Here is a 22,991-nt window from a genome sequence, read left to right on the forward strand (position 1 = left end):
AGATCTGAATAATTGCAATGTGAACTTTAAAATTTCATTTCCAAGTTTGATCTTTTGCGAAATTTAGAAGTTAATTGCATAAAAACCCTAATTTTTCATTTTGAGGAAATTAAGCGTGTGAAGTATATAATTTTTATTGTTTGTTTCAGATCTGATTTCTATTTCAAATTTGCAATTAAAAGTAGTCTTTTTATTATAAAAATTAAGTGGTTAAAGAGTAAAACCCTAAATTTTAAGGGATCTCCTATTTTGACCTTTGACTGCTTATTTGATCTATCTAAACATCTCCAAACCAGACAATTTTTTGGAATTCGTAGTAGAACCACAATATCTTTCATCTCTGAAAATTTCAAAAAATGTTTGTCAGACCCTGCATAATTTATGCACAGTCCTTGACATTTATTCTGAAATTTGGGTGTTGGATTTGACTGTATTTTACAGCTTAAATCCGAAGATTGGGTTGATTCTATCATTTTTTAAACCTCCTAAGGTCGAAAAAAATTCAAATTGCATGTTTGATTTCCTTGCAATTTACAAAAAATCAAGATTTGAAATTGAACTTGTGCAAAATTTGGATCTTAATTCAATTTTTTAGATTTATCATTATTTTTAGATTTGTCTTCTTACTAAAAATATTCAAAATTTCAATTCCCTCCTTTTGGCAAAATTTCAAAATCAATTGGTTAGGATCTAAAACCCTAATTTTTAAATTAAATTGGAGCTTGTGAAAATTTCAATCAAACTCATTAATTTTTAGTCCTCTAAACATTTTCCAAGTTGGCCCTATCCATTAGGTCTGGTATTCTTCAAAATTTTCTTTCAATTCATCATATTTCACAAAACCCTAATTAGGTCCTATTTCAACATTCTGAGCTTAAATTCACCTATCTATAGATCATAAAATCACTAAATTTTTTGGAATTAGTAAGAAAATCATCATATGTATCATCTCTAAAAAATTCAAAAAGAGTTGAAGGGATCGTGCATAACTTACGCATAGTCCCTGGCTTTTTTCCTGAAATTTTGGGAGACTGTTAGACTTTGTTTTACTGCTCAATTCTAGAAAATTGGTTGATTTTGTCGAATTTGGTTCCCTCTAACATTAAAAATAATCTCCACTTTCAACATTCAATTTTCATGATATAGTTTAAAATTAAGTGGTTAATTAAGAACAACCCTAATTTTAAATTAAAAAATTTCAATTCAACAACTTTGAATTTATAAAATTAACAGATTTTTCAGGACACCCTAATTTTAATTTTCAATCTCTTTTGGATAATTATCATCATTCCTAGAAATTACACAATTCCTTCTTTAAATCAATTACTAAGGGCAGTGCTGGCAGTAATTTATATTATAAAATCAGTAATGATGATATACTGATTGTTGAAGTATTTGTTGATGACATTATTTTTGGAGTCGAAGATAAATTATGCATAGAATTTTCTAAGAACATGGAGAAAGAATTTGAGATGTCTATGATTGGTGAGATGAAATTTTTCTTAGGTTTGCAGATTACTCAGACTAACCAAGGTATTTTTATCTATAAAACTAAATATGTTAAGGAATTGTTGAAGAAATTTGGTATGGGAGATTTTAAACCGGTAAGTACACCTATGGTTACAAGTGAGAAATTGACAAGGAAATAGGTTTCTATGCTGATAAATCCTACAAGATACAAATCTATGATTGTAGGTCTACTTTATTTAACTCAGACTAGACCTGACATTATGAATGTTGTTTGTATTGTTTCAAGATTTCAGAGCGATCCTAGAGAAAATCATGAGATGGCGGTAAAAAAGATTTTTAGATACTTACAAGGTACATCACAATATGGTTTGTGGTATCCTAAGAATGATAACTTCACTTTATGTGCATATGTATATGCTGACAGGGTTGGAGGCGTTGATGACTAGAAAAGTACTTCTGCTGGAACTTTCTTTCTTGGAAAGAAGTTGGTTTCATGGATCAGCAAGAAATAGTCATATACTTCTTTATCTACTGCTTGAGCTGAGTATGTTGTTGCTACTACTAATCGTACACAAGTTTTTATCGATGAAGAAAATGTTGAAGGATATAAAGGTGGATTATGATGCACTGGTAGTTATTCATTGTGATAACTCTTCTTCTATTGATATATCTATCAAGTATAACTTTTTAAAGGATAAGGTGGAAGCAAATGAAGTTAAACTGGTTTATGTGAACACTAAAGAACAAATTGCAGATTTTTTCACTAAACCTTTATCTAAGGAATCTTTTGAGTACCTGAGAGATAGATTGGGGGTTTCTGCCCCTCTTATAGAGACTTGATTGATGTGGTTTGGCATCAGTCTGGTATGCATTATTAGAAACACTATTCATTCCATCACTGATGTGGGATGCTACTGCTCAGAGGGAGTAGTCAGCTTTGAGATTCATAGGCTAACTTTTTTTCTTTGATATTTCTCTCAGATTTGTGGCATTCATGTCAAAGGGGGAGAGATATTGATGTGAAAAAGATAAAGAAAGAAAAAAGAAAAACATAGGGGGAGAGATAGCGATGTGAAAAATTAAGTCAAAACTTTGTAGAGATATTATTCATGGGTGGAGAGACATTGATATTCAGATCTATATGCAGGAGATTGTTGGTTGTCTTCCATAGGGGGAGACTTGTTTGGAATTTCTTGGTACTTAGATTTTTTTCACATCTAGTGTTGCCATCAATTCCAAAGGGGGAGATTGTTGGCCATTTGGTGGAATTGATTATGTGTTGCATTGATGTTTTGTCATTGATGTCAACACTAGCTGTTTGGATGCTTTACCAGCACCCTTATGGTCTAGGTAGGTTGAGTGGTTTTTGGTTAACTTGGATCCAACATGATCTGGTTAACTCCAGTATAATTTGGTGATGGAATTGGCTTGTTCATAATGGCTATACTCATATTTGGTCAGTTGGTTTTGGTCTGGTGATTGGATGCTATCTTGCTTACACAGAAGATTGGTTTCTGGTTCCGATGAGGGTTTCACTGGCAGATCTTTTGTTGGAGATCTTTGATGAATAGAATAAGTAGCGTTGGTGTAGCTTCTGGTAGAGTTTCAGGATGTTGTTGGTAATCTTGTTCGAGATGACATTTGGAGATCATTGTTGAAGAGTGTGGGCCTATACTTGGTCCTGGTTGATCTAGGTTATGGACCGACATTAATGTAACATGTGGAGGAATTATTGTTGTATTTCTAGGATGTCTTTTGTTTTAGTCTAAGGCCAACATGGCTTTTAATGATGTAATTGGTTTATTGTCTGGTAGCTCACCTGATTGTTTATGGTCGAGGGTTTGTATAAATAAGATGTAAGATCTCATTGTAGACCATCATGGTTTTTGTAAGAGGTCATGTTCAAGGAATGTAATATGCGAATATTGTAATGTCATTTAGATAGAGGAGTTGGTCGATCAATGGAGATCTAATTGGATGTGTAAGAGGATTTAGTCTTCCGGTATTGAGCTTGACCAGAACTGTACTTAGGCATAGGAGATGCTCTCTTTTGAAGTTCAACACTTTTCCGGATTGTAGTCTAGATTTGTATGTAGTCAGTGAGACTCCTTTTTTTGATGAGAAGTGCATGCTCTAGGATGTTGGCCTTCCTGCAAGTGCAAGACCCTTCATTGTAAATTCACATACTTACTATAAAAGTATTATCTAATTGTGGGTAGGCTTCCCACTGTGGTTTTTCCCTTTACCAGGTTTTCCACGTACAAATATTGGTGTTGTGTGGATGGATTTTATTCTATGATTATTATTTATGCTTAATTGGATTAACTGCTATTCTGGTATTGTGGTTTTGAATTGATAATGCTTTAGGTAATATATGATAACTGATTCACCCCCCCCCTTTCTCATTTGTCTTCCGGTTATATGAACTGTCTAATACCGACATCATCAGAAAACTCAACTGTAACTGAAGAGAAGCACAGAGAGCTTGAAAATTAGAAAACACCAAGGTATGCAAGGCTAAACCATTCAGAAAATCAGATCATTGGAGACAAAAACATTGGAGTTATGACAAGGAGAATATTGGAAAATCAAGAGGTATGTTTCATTTATCAGATTGAACCCTACATCAGTAATTGAAGCTTGTAAATATGAATGTTGGATGAAATATATGTAAGATAAATTAGATCATGTAGAAAAGAACAATACTTTGAATTTAGTTCCCCAACCTAAAAATAAGAATGTTATTGGATCAAAATAGATTTTTAGAAATAAACAGAATGAGAATGGACAAGTTGTAAGAAACAAGGCTAGATTTTTTTTTTAAAGGATATTCTTAGAAGGAAGGAATTGATTATGGTGAAAATTTTGCACCAGTAGCTAGAATTGAAGTTTTTAGACTATTTCTTGCTTATGTAGCCTATAAGAACTACAAGGTCTATCAATGGATGTTAAGTGTGCATTCCTGAATGGATAACCTGAAGAGGAATTGTTTATTGAGCAACCTGATGGATTTTTACTGATAGATGACAAAAATATGGTTTGCAGATTAAGGAAAGCCCTATATGGATTAAAACAAGCTCCTAGAGCTTGGTATGCAAGGCTGGATAAGTATCTTTTGAAGCTTGATTTTATAAAAGGTAATGCTGATAGTAACCTATATTATAAGATCACTAATGATGATATTCTGATTATTGAACTATTTGTTGATGATATCATTTTTGGAGGTGAAGAAAAATTGTGCATGAAATTTTCTGATAATATGCAGAGTGAATTTGAAATGTCTATGACTAGAGAAATAAGATTTTTTCTAGGTTTGAAGATTACTCAGACTAACAAAGGCATCTTTATTTGTCAAACTAAGTATCTCAAGGAATTGTTGAAGAAGTTTGGTATAGAAAATTCTAAAACCGGTTAGTACTCCTATGGTTACAAGTGAAAAATTATCAATTAAGGATGTATCCCCTTTAGTAAATTCTACAAGATATAAATCCATGATCGGTGGTTTGCTATATTTAACTAAGACTAGACCAGATATAATGAATGCAGTCAGAATTGTATCAAGATTTCAAGTTAATCCAAGAGAATCATGAAAGTGAAACAAAACGGATATTTCATTATTTGCAAAGAACAATTGAATATGGTTTATGGTACCCTAAGGAGGATGACTTTACTTTATGTGCATATATAGATGCGGATTGGGCAGGTGATGTTGATGACCGGAAGAGCACATCAAGTGGAGCATTCTTCCTTGGGAAGAAGTGTGTCTCATGGATCAACAACAAGGAGTCATGCATTTATTTATCTACTGTTGAAGCTGAATATGTTGCAGCCGCAACCAATTGTACTCAATCTCTATGGATGAAGCAGAAGTTGAAGGATATGCAAGTGAGTTGTAATGATCTGGTAGTTATCCATTGTGATAACTCTGTAGTTATTGACATATCAAATAATCCAATATTTCACTCCAACAATAAGAACATATCAATCAGGTATAACATTTTGAAGGAAAAGGTGGAAGCAAAAGAAGTCAGATTAGTTTATGTGAACACTAAAGAGAAGATAGCAAACATATTCACTAAACCTTTTTCTTAAGAATCATATGAGTATTTGAGAAATAGATTGGGGGTTTCTACCCCTCCAGTAGAGACTTAAATGATGCAGATGTGCATCATTCTGGTATGCATTATCAGAGCTATCCTTTGTTCTGGATTGATAAAATAATTCTACTACTTAGGGAGAGTAGTCAACCTCGAGATGTAGAGTTTTTTTATTTTGTTTGATTCTTTGGCACTGTTGTCAAATGGGGAGAAATATATGTGAAAAATTATTGTTATTTATTGATTGCACTCCTTAGGAGGATTTTGGTGGTATTTGGTCTTTTGTTTCAAATTTGGTTTAGAGCTTCACTATTATATTATTTTGTTGGCAAATGAACACTCCAATGAGAAATTGTAGGTGATTGAAGGTATTATCATTGATGGCAACCTTACAATCATGTGATAGTGGTAGGAAGACACAGTCACTGGCACCAGCAAACTCTACACCAGCATACAGATCACCGGCACCAAAAAGAAGATTACTGGCACCCTGGCCGACAAGAATTTTGTATAGATGTATTTTGTAATTAATTGTAAAATCTTTTGTAAGCCGACACGATGGATTGTAATGTGACTCATATATGTATGATATCATTTTAGATCATTTAGAAGGTGTGTATTATGCAAAGTATGAAAGGAATATAGCAGACGTAATATGCAAATCATTGGATAATGGTTTATGTATATTGTAGAGCTTAAACCAGTACTGAATCTGGCATAGCAGATACTAATCTGAAGTAGTACAAGACATTGGATTTGTATAATCCAATTTTTTAAGTCAGTGTGACTTCTTTTATAATTGAGCAATGAGCTCTAGGCACTTGGCCTTCCTGCATGTGCAGGCCCCTATTGTAAAAAGTAATAGTCTCTTATTGGCCAGTAAGTGAATATTATGGGTCACAAATCCCACCGAGGTTTTTCCCACACCGGGTTTCCTCATTAAAATATTGTGTTATGGTGTGCTTTTCATATTGTGGTTGTTGTTCTTATTTGTTGCATTATTTCTGGTTTATCGGTACACAGTTTTAGTATGCTTTTCATGTTATAAGTTAAGAAAATTATTTTATCGGTCATATACTGATTCACCCCCCTCTCAGTATCTTTGGGAATACTAACAATTGGTATCAAATAAAGTGAGTTGGAAGGACTTCAACCGGAAACTCATCTTTCATTGGTACCCTCACCCACTCCTAGAAAAACAAGACATAAGCAACAGGCAATGAGGCCTCCAGTTAAGAAGTTAACTCCTAAGAAGAAGAAGAAGAAGGTAAAACATGATATTACTCCACTAGATAAACTCCTTAGTGAAATAACAGAAGATGGAAAGTTGAAAAACTTTAGCAAACTATACAACACAATTTCCGCTGATGACAAAGAAAGCATAGAAAATAGTGTAATTTTACACTTGGAAATATACAAAAAAAATTTAATGCAACAAGTAAGAACAAATAAGAAGACTACAAGCTAGAAGGGTAGCCATTGTTGAATCACCCCCCCCCCCCTCTAAGTGTCTTTGGGAGTCCTAACATATTTTATAGGAGATTGTTGGCGATCTTCCATTAGGGGAGACTTGTTTGGCATTTTCTTGGCACTTAGATGTTTTTCACATCTAGTGTTGCCATCAATGCCAAAGGGGGAGATTGTTGGTCATATAATGGAATTGATTATGTGTTGCATTGATGTTTTGTCATTGATGTCAACACTTGCTATTATGGTTGTTTACCGACTTTCGGTAGAAGGATTGGATTGGAAAGATAATCAGTTGATTGTCACTAGTATGATTTGGTTGATGGAATAAGTTTGTAAGGATGGTTCATATGCTTCTGAAGTATGTTTCAGTCAGTTGGTATTGTTTTGATGATCGGATGCTATCTTATATTCTAGTAAGCTTTCTTTATTGGTCCAGTAAGGGTTTCATCGATAGAGATTTATTGAAGATCTTTGATGTAATGCATAAGTGGTGTTGGTGTAGCTTCAAGAAGGGATTCAGAATGTTGATGGTGATTGTGGTCATGGTTCATTTGATTGGTGTCATTTCTTTGACATGTGTGGATCTAATTTAGGTCCAGTGCTATCTAGGTAATCGATCAGTTTGCATGTAACATGTTGCTGGATCCTTTGATGGGCTTCTGGGATGTTTTATTAATTGGATGATACTTGTTTATCCTTATTCCAACATTATGTATGATTTTGTTTCAAGATTATGTAATGGATCTATTGAACTATCATTTGTGTGGCTGACCTAATTGGTTAGGTTCTGGGTTAGTATAAATATATGTAAGATTTCATTGTAGATCATATAGGAAATGAGTGAATAATGTAATGATAATTTGTGTAGAGGATTTGGTCAATCATAGGTGATCGAATTGGGTTTATGTAAGAGGTTTTAGACCTCTAGTATTGAGCTTAACCAGAAATGTAATCTAGCATGTTTGAGGCTATCACCAAAAATTCTTCTCTCTAGATTGTAGTCCAAATATCTTGAGGTGGTTGACATCTTTGTAGTTAGTGAGACTCCATTGTAATGAGCAGTGTACTATGGGAAGTGTCCCTTCCTGCATGTGCAGGCCCCTATTGTAATCATATACTTATTGCAGAAGTATCATCTGACTGTGGGTTGGGTTTCCCACTATGGTTTTTCCCTTTCTAGGTTTTCCATGTATAAATTATGGTGTTATGTGTTATTGTTGCATGGTATTGATTCTCTGGTTTTTATTTATGCTTTAATTCTTAATCAGTTATACCGGTATATAAGGTTTTAAGTGCTTTAATTCACATAATCTATTAACAAGTGATTCACCCCCCCCTCTCAGTTGTTCTCTTGTTATCTTAACATTAACAAATTCTAGATATTTTAACAAAAGACCCTTTCTCATGATACTTTTGAGCATGTCTAAAAGAAGTTGGGAGTTATTTCTCCCTCCTCTTGAATAAAGAAGTAAAGGGTGAGGGGAGTGTTGGTGCTCTTGCAAAGTGTTTTAGAAATGTTATGCTAGCAACAATGATATTAGAAGGATTATTGGAGTATGGAATTATGGGGTGTAATGCCTCTCTAACTATAAAATGGTTAAGAAGGTATCATGATGTTGAACCTATGCTTAGATACAAATGTAGTAAGTATAATTTATATTGAAATGTTAATCATTGTAGACAAAAATATATGTTAGATCTAGTAATCACTATGATCATGATGTTATAAATTCAGTTAATTATCTAGAAGTATTATGGTTATGTTTCAATGGATACTTAGATAGAAAGGGGTGATATCGAAACATTCAAATATATGATAATGCATGTGATATTAAAATTTTCATCCAATGATTTTAACACTTTAGTTATTTATATGTATATGTTGATGTTTGGATAACAGTAGGAGAATGTTTTGATTATACTAATTAAAATGTGATTATTTGACGATGCTTTTGTTGGAATCAAGGAACACTGAGGGGGGGACTGAATCAGTGTTCTGCAATTTTTAACCTTATTAACTTGTCCTTTCAACCACTTAATGCAAATGAACAAAAGAAAGATGTAGAAACACAAAGAAAACAACAACAACGCCATAACACCAAATTTTGTACATGGAAAACCAAGTTAAGGGAAAAACCATGATGGGGATGAGACCCACAATATAAGTATACTCTGTATAAGTATACAAATATTGCAATGGAAATGCACATGCACTCAGGCACACTACCTAGAGCTCATTACACAATAGAAATAAGGGAATTAACCTCGGAAGGCTCACTGCCTTACAAAATCTTTAAAAAAAGATAATTGGAATGCTTGAACTGAAAAATAGCATCTAAAAATGCCAACGTACATTTCTAGTTAAGCACAAACACTTATTCTCTAGTTGCTTTGTTCCCCTATTCTACTTTATTCCAGAGCATAATTCCTTCAATTACGCATGTGAAAATGTGCACAATCGATCACAAACACTTTTCACGCACACACTGATATAAAAAATGGTCATATCCACTAGTCTTTTATATCTGCACCATGAAATTAAGTCTTCTACATATCAGCTAAAAGAACATTATCAAAATATTGAAACATGCATACATAGTTGGCTCAATCCTAGCTCCAATGCATATGGAGACCAAAAAGAATTACCCAAATGCTTCTCGAATGTTTGCTAAACATCCTTGAACACCAAAATTACTCTACTGATTCCACACAATGATCAATTAACCAAAACTTTCATACAACACTATTCATCCTAAAAACCTATATACCGGATCTTCTAGCTCAGTCAAGAATCAACACTAGAGGCTAAGATTCTAGAATAAGGTGCTCCAAACATATAACAACCTTCCTCTAGCTCCGCAACACAATATCTTCAACTGAAATGAAACACCAACCACAACACTGTAAACTTCTAGATCCACTATTCTAACTTCACCAAACTTAACCAAATCTTCATTCTGACTTTCAGTAGGCCTTCCTCTTTGCATTGGAAGTTTCTTCTCAAGCCTGAGGTAGGAGTTCTTATTCTTTGGTTGACTTACCTACTTGAAATTATTTTCCCATACTTAAGATTTGTTTTTATTTGAATTATCACCCTCTTCCTCAAATCAGATTGTTCTTATTCATTGGATTTTAATGTGTGCATTGTCTGATTGAGAAAATGGGTGTTTTTGGGGATTTTGATTCCCAATTTTTCATGTTTCATCGTAGGGACTTTTTATTTCAATTTTTTGTTTCTTAGAGGTATTTATCAAATGAGTGGGAGCCAAATTTAGCCTATTTCTAACCCCAATTGTAAAATTGATGCCCTAGATAGTCTCTTAGAGTCAAACCCCTAGTTCTAACCCAAATTGGTGCTTTTGGCATGTAGGTATGCATCGACTATGTAGAGTGGTCTAATTGATCAAATATGGTTCCATGGAAACCCAAAATGTAACAATTGAATCCCAAAGTGGTTCTACTGATCACCAATGTGGTGCCTTTGATCTGTTTTGGCCAGCAGCCACTATTTGGAATTGTTTAACCTAAGATGATTTTAGCATGAATTTATGATCATTTCCTTATTTTGAGACCCTACAATTTCTCCTTGGTTGTGAGACTGAATGCATTGTTATGTATTTTGAGAGATTATTTATGATATTGTTATTGTTATGTTGATTGTAATAGGTATTTATGCATTGTTCTTATATGTTATCCAAAGTGGCTTTGACTATCGAGACCATTGCTACATTGAGGTGTCACATTTGATACTTGAACCATGCCTCCTTGAGTGCTTCTAACCAATAGTTTATGTTATGAGTAAAAGAAAATGTATACTATGCGCTTAATGGAAACTTATTGTGATTGAATGCTTAGGTTACACATGTGTGTGCATTTGAGTTCTCGTGTTCATAATGAGCCTGATGTGCCTAGGGCTTAGTTCATGGAGACAGTTGCGAGGTGGACTTTATTGTGGGACTTATGATTTAAATGACATGAGATGGTGCATTGTGTAGCATTAGTATGCATATGTTTCCCTTATGTTGAAATTCTTGTGAGGGCTTGGGATAAGTTGGAGGAATGAGACCATCCATGGATGGATGATGTTAGTGGGCTCCTTGTCTACACAATAGGATTACCTAAACTTTGTGTGAGTTATTGGAGCTACACTTGATACTTCACCATTTATCTCCTTGTCATATAGCCCTTGTAGAGATTGAGTAGAGACCCTATTGTGACCTCATGATTGAGTAGTTGACTTGCTTGAGTGTTTGAACCATGTGACTATCTCCATCAAAACAGGGGGTGGACTTGAGGGTACCACATGTTGGATATTGTTGAAAAGTTTGCTGGAACAATGTTTGGTCATTAATGTCAACATATTCCTCTATGTATTCCAGTGTTGTAGGTAGATTAAATGAGTTGGTTTGGCCAGTGTGCTGCATATGAGTTGTTGCAGTTTAATGGGTTTTGAGATAGGTATCTCTAGTTGATTCAGTTAAATTTTTTAGTGGTCTACATGATGATTTGATCGAGTTATGAGATCTGGTATTGAGGTTGGTTTTATAGTTGTTTGTGGTGTTCAATGTTCTAGGTTCTTCTCTACATTGCTCTAGAATTGCAATATATTGGTTTGTGTATTTGGGACTTTCATATGTGTGCTCAATTTAGATGGTTCATAATTTGGATATCCACAAGTGAATCTTTCAGTTTGTCAGTCCATTTAATCCATGTTCTTGAGGTTCAATATAATGATGATGAATATTATAGTAAGTGGTGATGTTACAGTTGTTGTTGTGGTAATTCACATTGCTTGTCGATGTTTTTAGATTGTTTTCTATTCATGTTGATGGTCTACATTGATCATTGTGGACTTTATTGATCATTTTCTTGAACTGGTGGTTTTGTTTGATTAATGCGATATTCATGATGATTGTAGTGTATTGCAGATGTTCATGGCTTAATTATTTGAGGTGTTGTATGATCTAGGAGTTTATTTGGGTCCAGACTATGTCTTAGTTGACATTGTTTTGGTCTGCATATTATGATGTAGTGTGCTCTTGTAATTTATGATGAGTGTTGAGATGACCTTGGAATATAGGTTGATGACTTGTATAAATAAATATAATAGTCATGTAATAAATTTATCTATGAGTGTATCTGAATGTGTGTCATCAGATAAAAGTGCAAGCAAGTGTTTTGATCTTTTGGAAGTGTGAAGAAGTTTGGCAAAGAAGATCAATCAATGTTCTTAACTAGAACTATAACCAAGCATGAGAATATGCTATTTCATCAGTTCATGATCCTTCAAATGTAATCCGAATGTTTTTGTAAGATAGTTAGTCTTCCTAAGGGTTGTAGCCCTTCTCAGGTTATGTGGTTTGAGCAATGTGCTATAGGCAGTGTGCCTAAATGCATGTGCATTCCCCATTGTAATATTTTATTTACTCCTAATAGGGTACTATCTCATTGTGGGTAATTTTCCACTGTGGTTTTTCCCTTAACTGAGTTTTCCACGTAAAAAAACTTGGTATTATGTGTGTTATTGATATGGTGTTGATTTGTACTTTAACTGTTAATTATCAGATCTCAATTTGTGATTAAGTTGATTAAAGTTTTTGTGCAAACTAATTCACCCCCCCCTCTAAGTTTGTTTCCTTTTTTCGAACACCACAAGGTCAGGTGGAATTGAACAAATCACCATTGGGGACTAGTGGACATATTCACAAGCACCTTGAAGAGCTTATAAGTTTATCTTGCACTGATTCACCCCCCCCTCTTAGTGCCTTATAAGTTTATCAATTGGTATCAGAGCCTAATTCCCTTAAGGCTTAACCACTTGGGAAGGATCTTTAAGGATAACATGGGTGAAGGTTCAATGAGTTACAGAGAGATTTCAAATAGACTTGCAAAATATGAAGAAGCCTATAATGAACTAAAGGTCAAGTACAAAGATTCATTTGCTAAGAGAAAAGAGTTGGCTAAGCAGTTGTTGGAACTCAATGAAAATAGTTCATCTAAGGAAGCAAACATTGATGCCTTGGATAATGAGGTGGAAAAGATGAATGATAAAAATTCAAATGTGAGGAGAGAGTTGGAAGCCCTTACCATAAGGATGAGCCAAGAGTTGGAAGCGAGGAGAATAGGTGAAGACAAAATAAGAGATCAAGAGCATAAGATCGTTAAGATGAACCGAGAGATTAGTAACCTGCATACACATCTTCATGAGGAAAAAGAAGAAAAAGAGGAGACACAAGTTGATCTAGACATGGCTATGTGTCTTAAAGAAAGTCTTACAAAGAAGAATGAGGAGCTTACCAAGGAGTTGGCTAATGCTAATGAGTTACTAGCTAAATTAAACAAGAGCACTGTTATGCTTGATGAGAAGATTCATACACAAAGGAATAATGGAGATACACATGGCTTTAGATACATAACCTTTGAACAAAAAGAGTCATCTAGTACCAAGGACAACATGCATGAAGCCAAATCAACACCAAAGACCAAGAATATCACCGATAAGAGAACCTACAAACCAAAATGTTTTAACTATCATAAAGTAGGTCATACTGCTAATGTTTGTAGAAGTAGATCTAGTGCTTTTGATGGATATAGACCTAATGCATGTCAAGGTTATAAGCCTATTACTTTTGATGGATATTGCTTCAGTTGCAACAAGTATGGGCATAGAGATGTTGAGTGTAGGTCAAGAGTGATCAATTAGATATCTTACATGAATCTGAGGTCTAATGGTGAATGGCAAAGATATTACAGATTGAAGAAACCCTACTTAATTGGCAGAGACCTTATGTGAACTGATCTAGTCCTTATGAAATGGAGAATGGATGGAATGTGACATATTCAATCTATCACAACTATGGTCATATTGCTATGAACTACCAAAGAAGAACTGGTAGAGGCAATGCTGGACCCTGGAGAGCATCTGGAATGGCATGTTTCCATTGTCACAAACCGGGACACCTTGCAAAGTTTTGTAAAGATAGAATTGAACGAACCAGTTAATCTATTTATTGACTAGAAAGGAAAGAAGAAGGTAGATGTGGAAGAAACCATAATAGAGATGAATAAGATATGAGGGAAGAAAAGTGAGGAGAAACCATCAAAGGATTGCAATTATTCACCTAGTGTGGAGAATCCCTCACTAGTAAACTAAGCTATGTATGTAGCTTATAGGGAGCAGATTATCAGATCCATTCCAAAACCCCCTAAATGGTGTGCAGTAAGTAAAATCTGCATACTTTGATGCATTATGTTGTTATGAAGTGATTTTCTGATCAAACTGATATATTTTAATGTGTCATGTGAGCTGGTAACAAGTTTTAGGGTTGAATAGTGATTAGGGTAAGTTCAATTGGTATTGCATTAAATGCAGTTGAATAAAAAGCTATTTTACAATTTCATTTCTCACCTTACATTTTCATGAGCACATTTGGAGAGCAACAAAAACACAAAAGAGAGTTTGATTGTTTCTTTGGTGAACTTGTTAGCGGATTGAGAAGATTTATCGAGAAGGGAATTAGAGAAAGTGCATTATTTGCTTCAACCTTTTCTTTCAAGAAATTATACCTTATAGAAATGTGTTTCTATTTAGAAGGAAATACCAGATTCTTTGACATATCAATAGAAGTAGTATTATCATAGTGAATAACAATAGGCTCATCATAACTTACCCTTATATCTTTCAACATTTGTTTCATCCATAAAATCTCAATACAATTGGTTGTAGCAACTACATATTTCGCTTCAGCAATACATAATGAAGTGCATGATTGTTTCTTACTAAGCCATGAAACCAACTTTTTTTCAAGAAAGAATACACCACCAGGAGTGCTCTTCTGGTCATCCACATCTCCTACCCAATTAGAGTTTGTATAGGCACATAGTCTGAAATCATAATTCTTTGGATACCATAACCCAAAGTTTTTTGTACCTACCAAATATCTGAATATCCTCTTAACAACAATATCATGGGTTCCTCTAGGACCTGACTGAAATTTCGAAGCAATACAAACAACATTCATTATATAAGGTCTAGTCTGAGCTAAGTACAACAATCCACCAATCATTGATTTGTATCTACTTGGATTCAGTTTAGGAGATTCATCATCCTTTGACAATTTGCAACCAGTTATCGTAGGAGTACTGTCAGGTTTAGAATTCTCAAGTCCAAATTTCTTAAGAAATTCCTTCACATACTTAGTTTGACAAATGAAAATACCTTTATCAGTCTACATAATCTACAAACATAAGAAAAAAATAATCTCACCAATCATAGACATTTCAAATTCATTCTTCATATCATCAACAAATTTCATACATAGACTTTGTTCACCTCCAAAAAAAGATATCATCAACAAAGACTTCAATAATGAATATGTCATGATGATCAATTTTATAACATAGGTTACCGTTAGCATTACCTTTGCTAAAACTAAGCTTTCAATGATATCTATCCAATCTAGTATACCATGCTCTAGGAGCTTGTTTTAATCCATATAAAGCTTTCATAAAGAAAATCCATCAGGTTTCTCAATTTAGACTTCCTCCTCAAGATCCTCATTTATAAATGCACATTTGACATCCATCCGATATACTTTGTAGTTCTTGTGTGCAACATAGGCAAGAAATAGTCTTACCGCTTCAATTATTGCAACCAAAATATAAGCAATCAACTCCTTCTTCCTGTAAATAACCTTTTCAAACCAATATAGCCTTGTTTCTTACAATCTGACCTTCCTCATTTAATTGGTTCCTGAAAACCCATTTAGTTTCAATAATATTCTTATCTTTAGGTCTGGGAACTAATTCCCATGTCTTATTCTTTTCTATCTTATCTAATTATTTTTCCATTGCTTTCATCCAATTTTCATCTTTACTTGCTTCAATAAATAATTCTAGTTCAATTTGATAAATTAAACATACCTCTTCAGCAACTAAACTTCTTCTAGTCATCACACCTTTCCTTTAATCTCCAATGATCTAATCTTCATAATGATTTAGTTTCACATACTTGGGAGTCTTTGAATTTTCTTGAATTATTGACTCTTTCTGTTGTTCAACAGTCATTGTTGAATTTTCTGATGTTGTCCGAGTCACTGGTTCAATGCTTTGGATAGATTCTTTCATTATCAGTTATGGTCTGATAAATTCATCTTCTGGTCCATAGTCGTATGATTTGATCTGATTACTGTCTTCCTCACACACCTTAACATTTATGCTCTCCATTCTATTCAATATTTTGTTATATCTATATGTTTTACTCTTAGTAGAATAACCAAAAAATATTTCTTCATCTCTTTTAGGATCAAATTTTCCTAATGCGTCATCTCTTCTAATGTAGCATTTACTTCCAAAATTTCTGAAATATCTAATAGTAGGAGTATGACCAAACCATAATTCATAAGGAGTCTTATCGGTATCACCTTTTATGTGTACTCTATTGAAAGTGTATACCTTAGTATTGATAGCTTCCATCCAATAGATATCAGGCAATTTAGCTTCAATCATCATTGTCCTTGCAGTATCCAATATGGTTATATTCTTTCTTTCCACTAATCCATTTTGTTGAGGAGTTCTAGGTGCAGAAAGTTATCTTTTGATTTCGTTATTTCCAAAAAAGTTGTTAAACTCACTGGATGTAAACTCACCGCCTTGATTTGATCTTAAACACTTTATCTTCAGTCCTTTCTCAGTCTCAATAATAGCTTTGAAGACTTTATATTTCTCAAGCACTTCTGATTTTTCTTTTAAAAATGCAACCCATGTCATTCTAGAATAGTCATCATTAACATAAATATCTATCACCTTGAAAAAATTTAGTCCTTGTTGGTCCACACAGATCAGTATGAATAAGATCAAGAATTTCATTTGATTTATCATGTATTCTTCTGAAAGAAGTTCTAACTTGCTTACCCATTTGACATTCTCTACATATAGGATTAAGAGGTTTAACAATCTTGGGCAAATCTATGACATCCTATGTTGAACTGATCTTCACAATGCAATCAAAATTTACATGACACATCCTCTTATGCCAAACCAACTTTCATCAATCTAAGAAATCAAAAAATACTTCTCATCAGAGGTTAAATGAAGGATTTTTCCTTTGGTCTAGGTTCTGGAAGCAATTTCCAATCTAGATCTATTGATGATCTTGCATTTTCCATCCTTGAATTGCAAATAAAATCCTCTATCCACCATCTGACCTACACTTAAAAGGCTTTTCTCTAAGCCTTCAACATAGTAAACATTATTAGTATTAGTCTTACCATCCAATGATATTGTTCCTTTGCCTTTCATCCTACATGCCTTGTCGTCTCCAAATCTAACTAGTTCTCCATCAAATTCTTGCAGTGTTAAAAAATTTCTCGTCATTGGTCATGTGATCTGAGCAGCCACTATCTATAACCCATTCATCATTTTCTTTAATTTTAGAAGCTAAAGCCTTCTCGTCAATATGAGTTGGTTCAATGACAAGTTCAGGAGAATCATCCTTGATAACAATAAAGACTCAATCTTTACTGGAGCTTCCATTATTGGTTTTACTTATACGTTCATCATTGTCATCATCAGTAATGCCAAAATCATCATAACCAACATAATAACATGATTTATCCTTATTCCTTCTAAGTCTAGGCCTACTGTGATATTCCGGATTAGGCTTATAACTCCTCACAAATCTTTCATAATTCCTAGTAGCTCTTTCAGGACATCTAGAAGAAAAATGAACAATATTATTGCATGAAAAACATTGAAAAGGGACTTTTCCTTCATACTTACTTCCATCCGGTCCCTTAGGAATTCTTCTAGCAATCAGGGCTTCCAACTCTTCAAGTTCTTGCTCTTCTCTTTCAATGTCCTCCAAATATTTAGCATACAACTCCTTCCAATCTATCTTCTACTTACTAGAGGCAAATGCTTTAAATGCAGTCTCAGTTTTAGTAGCACTTCAAACTCCAAGTTCCTCAAGCTCAAAAGCAGTCAATTTCCCAAGTAATGTATCTCTAGTAAAAGGGGAACTTGACATTGTTTGGAGTTCATTAATTACGACAACCTTCATCTTGTAAGCCAAAGGTAGAACTCTCAAAATCTTTGACACAACCTCATCCTTACTAACTGATCCACCACAACATTTGATTCCCATGACAATTTCATTTATTCTATCCATGAAAGAACTAATCTTCTCATCTTCCTTCATCTTCAAAGTTTCATATCTCACCTAGAAACCTTCAAGTTTTGCAATCTTTATTGCTTGGTCACCTTCATAAATATTTTCAAGCTTAAACCAAATCTACTTTGCATTCTCCAACTCTATAAAATTCAATAGCTTTTCATCAGATAGGGCACTCAACAATGCTTATTTTTCTCTAACATCATTTCCATCTCTTCTATTCATCAGCAGATGTTGGTGTTGCAGAATCAAGATCATGAGGTATATACCATTTCTCCATTGTCTCCCAAACTCCATTTTGAATACATCTCAAATGAATCTTCATTCGCTACTTCCATATTTTATAATTTGTACCATCAAATCTAGGACTCTCCTTCTAATAGGGGTTGAATGTAGAACTTGATGCTAATGCCATCAAATCTCCTCAACCAGTAAAGATTCTGTAGAGATAACCTTGCTCTGATACCAATTGTTGGAATGAAATTATATTGGTAGAAAACTGAGAGGGGGGTGAATCAATTTTCTCACAAGTATGGCAGTTAATGCAAATTATAAGATTTATACCGAAGAACAACACAATGAAAGATAAAGCATGAAAGAATATTAAACATGACACCAATATTTTGACATGGAAAACCCGGTAAAGGGAAAAAACATGGTGGTAAACCCTACCCACAACTAGATAATACTTATGTAGTAGTATGTGAAATAATTTCAATGGGGATTACACTTGCAATCAGGCCAAGAGCCTAGAGCTCATTGTTGGCATTGTATTTTCATTGATGTCAACCGGTATGTATAACATGTCACCAGTATGGCTAGTTACTAGTATGCAAGGTGAATGCAGGATGCAAGAAGGAGATGTTACCAGCATGGATGTTCACCGGTAACTCAACATGACCACTGGTAAGAAAGCATAATACAACAGAGAAGAGTGTAATCCACCATAGGCATGATTATAAGGATGTGCATTAATGACATATTTTACTCAAGGATAATACCGGTATGAAGGCAAGTGTAATATCACTGCTAAATAGACTTAGTGGAAGAATTGGTGTGTCTGATGAAAAGTCAAGTTGAACCACCGACATAATAGAGGAAAGAAGGCATGAAGGATAACTGGTGAGTGAACTGGTGAGCAAGCACTCATAATATTTCTTGGTTGGTGAATGAATCTAAACTAGCTCAGTAGACTGAATAGAGGTGGATACCAAGTGGCAAGCATCTAGAGGTCGGTGAAGTGTCCATCAACGTGGTAGGTGATGAGCAGGTCATCTTTAAATAAGGAACTTGTAAATCAAGGGTCAATGACAAAAGATGTGCAGCTCAAGGAAGATCAAGATGTAGAATATTTTTTATGTAAACCAAGAAAGACAATCCAATCTTCATTCTCATTGGTTGAAGGAAGCAACTTAGGCATTAATGGTGATTGACATAGCAAAGTCAAAAAATAAGTTGCAGGTTGCTAAATATAGAAAGTGTGTATAGATGTCATAAGAAAAATAGTAGCGATGTTTGATCTACTATAGATCATCAATCGAAGAGATGAGATCTGATTAGATTTGATATGGATTGAGTTGCTGGATAAAATCCCTAGTGCGCCACCATTTGAACTCTAGTCTTGGCGAGAAAGCCAAGTAAAAATATGTAGACCAAAAATGAAAGAAGATGATGCTAGATGTCAGAAAAGACAAAGTAACTGAGAGAGAAAAGAGTGATTAAAGAGAAGATCAAAAGCATATAAGTGTTGGAGTTGACTGAAAGAAAAGTAGAACTTGTAAGAGGGTTTATCAGAGGTTTTACCGGTAAGATTAGAGCAACCAACAAGATACCAAAAAGGATAAAATTTGTGTGAACTGGGAAGGGAGATTCAGGAAGAAAGTTGTTGAAGGTGAAGGAGAAAAGAGAGTGTATAGGTGGAGGTCATGCAAGATAGAATGAGAGCAAAAAGGATATAAATAGTGGACAGCGAGCCAGTAGAGAACTGAGCAGAGGAGAATCGGTAGAGAAGAGTTAAATTGGTGACATATTTAGATTGCAAGTGTTACAAAACTTATTTGTAACAAGACTATAACTAATGTATTGTTTATGATCATTGTGATCACTGAGTTGGAGCTCGATGCAGGGGTTGGTGCTCCTTGGGTTGGTTCCCTAAATATTGTAACCATGTTTATTGTGAGGCTAGATTGGAGTAGTAGAATCCAATAGAATTTGTCACCGAGGTTTTTCCCACATTGGGTTTTTCTCGTATATCCGATGTTATGTGTTGTGTGTCCTTGTGTGTTTGCATTTGATCACTTTCCTTATCTCACCATTATATCCTCCTTGTGTTTGCTTTTCTAACCGGTACCAAGATTTAGATTTAAAAGGTTTATAATATTGGGAACCACTAATTGACCCCCCTCTCAGTGGTACATTATGTTCAAAAATTAGTATCAGAGCCTAGGTTCCTGATCATATAAGTTTTCTCTGTCTTGGGTAAATTCTGGTCTTAGAACACAATGGAAAGAAATGAGTTCTCCTCCTCTTATAAAGCTCCCATGTTTGATGGAACCAACTATATTTTTTGGTGCAGAATAATGGAAACATATATGTCCTCTCTAGGATTTGATGTTTGTATGTCTATAAAGAATGTGTATATTGTCCCTAGTGTTCCTCCCACTAACTTGGATTATAAGAAGGAGTATGAGAACAATGCAAAGGCTAAACATGTTATTCTCAGTAGACTATTAGATAATGAGTTTGTTATGGTTATGCACCAATCATCTACCAAGGAGACTTGGGATAAATTACAAAGATTATTTGAAGGAGATGCGAAAGTCAAGGAGGCCAAGCTGCAATCACTAAGAGGTCATCTTGAAGGCTTGAAGATGAAAGATGAAGAAAAGATTGCAGATTATCTTTATAGGGTAGATGAAACTATGAGTGCCATTAGGGAACTTGGAGAAGAGGTTGTTGATGAAGTTACTATCAAAAAGGTACTTATATCACTCACATCTAAGTATGATACTAAGGTTTCTGCTATCTATGAAGCCAAGGATCTAAAAAACCTTCACAATGGATGAGTTATTTGGCTCCTTAATTGCTTATGAGATGAGGACAACCAGAGAAGGATCTTCAAGGAAAGAAGTTTCTTTCAAATCCATCAAAAAGGGAAAGGAAGAGGTTTCTCATAAAGGATCCAGTGAAGACTCAGATGTAGAGGTAGCAAACTTTGTTAGAAATCTCAAGAGAAAATCTGTTAAGTATAAAGGAAAGTTGCCACTCAAATGCTTCAACTATGGTAAAATATGACACTTTGCTACAAAATGTCCCTAGAGTGAAACCGATGGAGATAAGAAAAGGAGCTCTGGAAGATCTTTCATTAAAGACAAATAGAAGAAAGTTTACTGGCAACGAAGAAAAATTTGTTGAACACAATGTACCATTGGGAGGGGGGTGAATCAGTGGTTCCCAATATTCTAGACCTTTTAAACCAAACTCTTGGTACTAGTTAGCAAATCAGGCACAAGGAGGATATACTGGTGAGCTAAGGAAAGAGATCAAATGAAAACACACAAAGATACTCAGTACATAACACTAGATATACAAGGAAAACCTAATGTGGGAAAACCCTCGGTGACAAATGTTGTTGGAGACTACTGCTCCGATACAACCTCACAATAAGCACTGATTACAAAGTTTAGGGCACCAACCCAAGGAGAACCAACCCTTGCATTGAGCTCCAAATTAGTGATGTACTAAAGATCAGATTGATACAATAGTTTTAATCTTGTTACAAATGAGTTTTGTAACTCTTACAATGAAAAAATTCACCAGTTTAACAGTTCTCAATCGGTTCTCCCTTTCTCAGTTCTCTGTCGGTTCTCTATTCTTTGTTTATACCTTTTTCTACCCATATTTTATCTTGCATAGACTTCACTGGTACACTCTCTTATCTCCTTCACCATCTGCAAATTTCTTCTCGAATCCCCCTTGTTAGTTTAAACAATTACATAGTTCTATTTGGCAGCTTGCCGATTGCTCTAACCTTGTCGGTAAAACCTCTAATAAACCTTCTACCAGTTCTACCTCTTTGTCAAAAAATCCAAGACTCAGATGATTTTGATCTTCTCTCTGACCACTCTTTTCTCTCTCAGTTACTCTATTTTTGTCGGCATCAAGAATCATCATCTTAAGTCTTTAGTCTACATATTTATACTTGATTATTCCCATCAACACTAGGATTCAAGCTAGGCATGTTATGGTTTTTTCTCCATCGAGTATGTCTGTATTAAATCTAATCAGATCTCCTCTCCTTGATTGATGATTTGCATTAGATCAAACACCACCACCATTTCTGATGACATCTATACTCACTTTCTATCTTTAGCAACTTGCAACTTGTTTTTCCAGCCTTTCTCTATCATTCACCATTAATGCCTCAGGTATTTCCTTCGTCCATCGAGCACAAATATTGAATTGTCCTACTTGATTTATCTCACCAAAAACCTTCTACATCTCGATCCACCTCAAGCCACACTTCTTCTATCATTGACCTGTGATTCACAGGTTCTTTATTTAAAGTTGACCTACTCATAACCTATCACATCAATGGATAGTTTTCCTACCACTGCATGCCTGCCACATGGAACCTACGTGTCATCCTTAGACACCATCCAACTCAACCCACTCTTCTATGTTGATTTCAATTCATTCACTAACCAAGACACATGACTGGTGTTTTACCGGCTCATATACCCTACTGATAGATCATACTGACTTGGAATTCTTTTGGTTTTGTG

Source organism: Cryptomeria japonica, chromosome 2 (genome assembly GCF_030272615.1).
Source record: "Cryptomeria japonica chromosome 2, Sugi_1.0, whole genome shotgun sequence".
NCBI classification, from domain to species: Eukaryota; Viridiplantae; Streptophyta; class Pinopsida; order Cupressales; family Cupressaceae; genus Cryptomeria; species Cryptomeria japonica.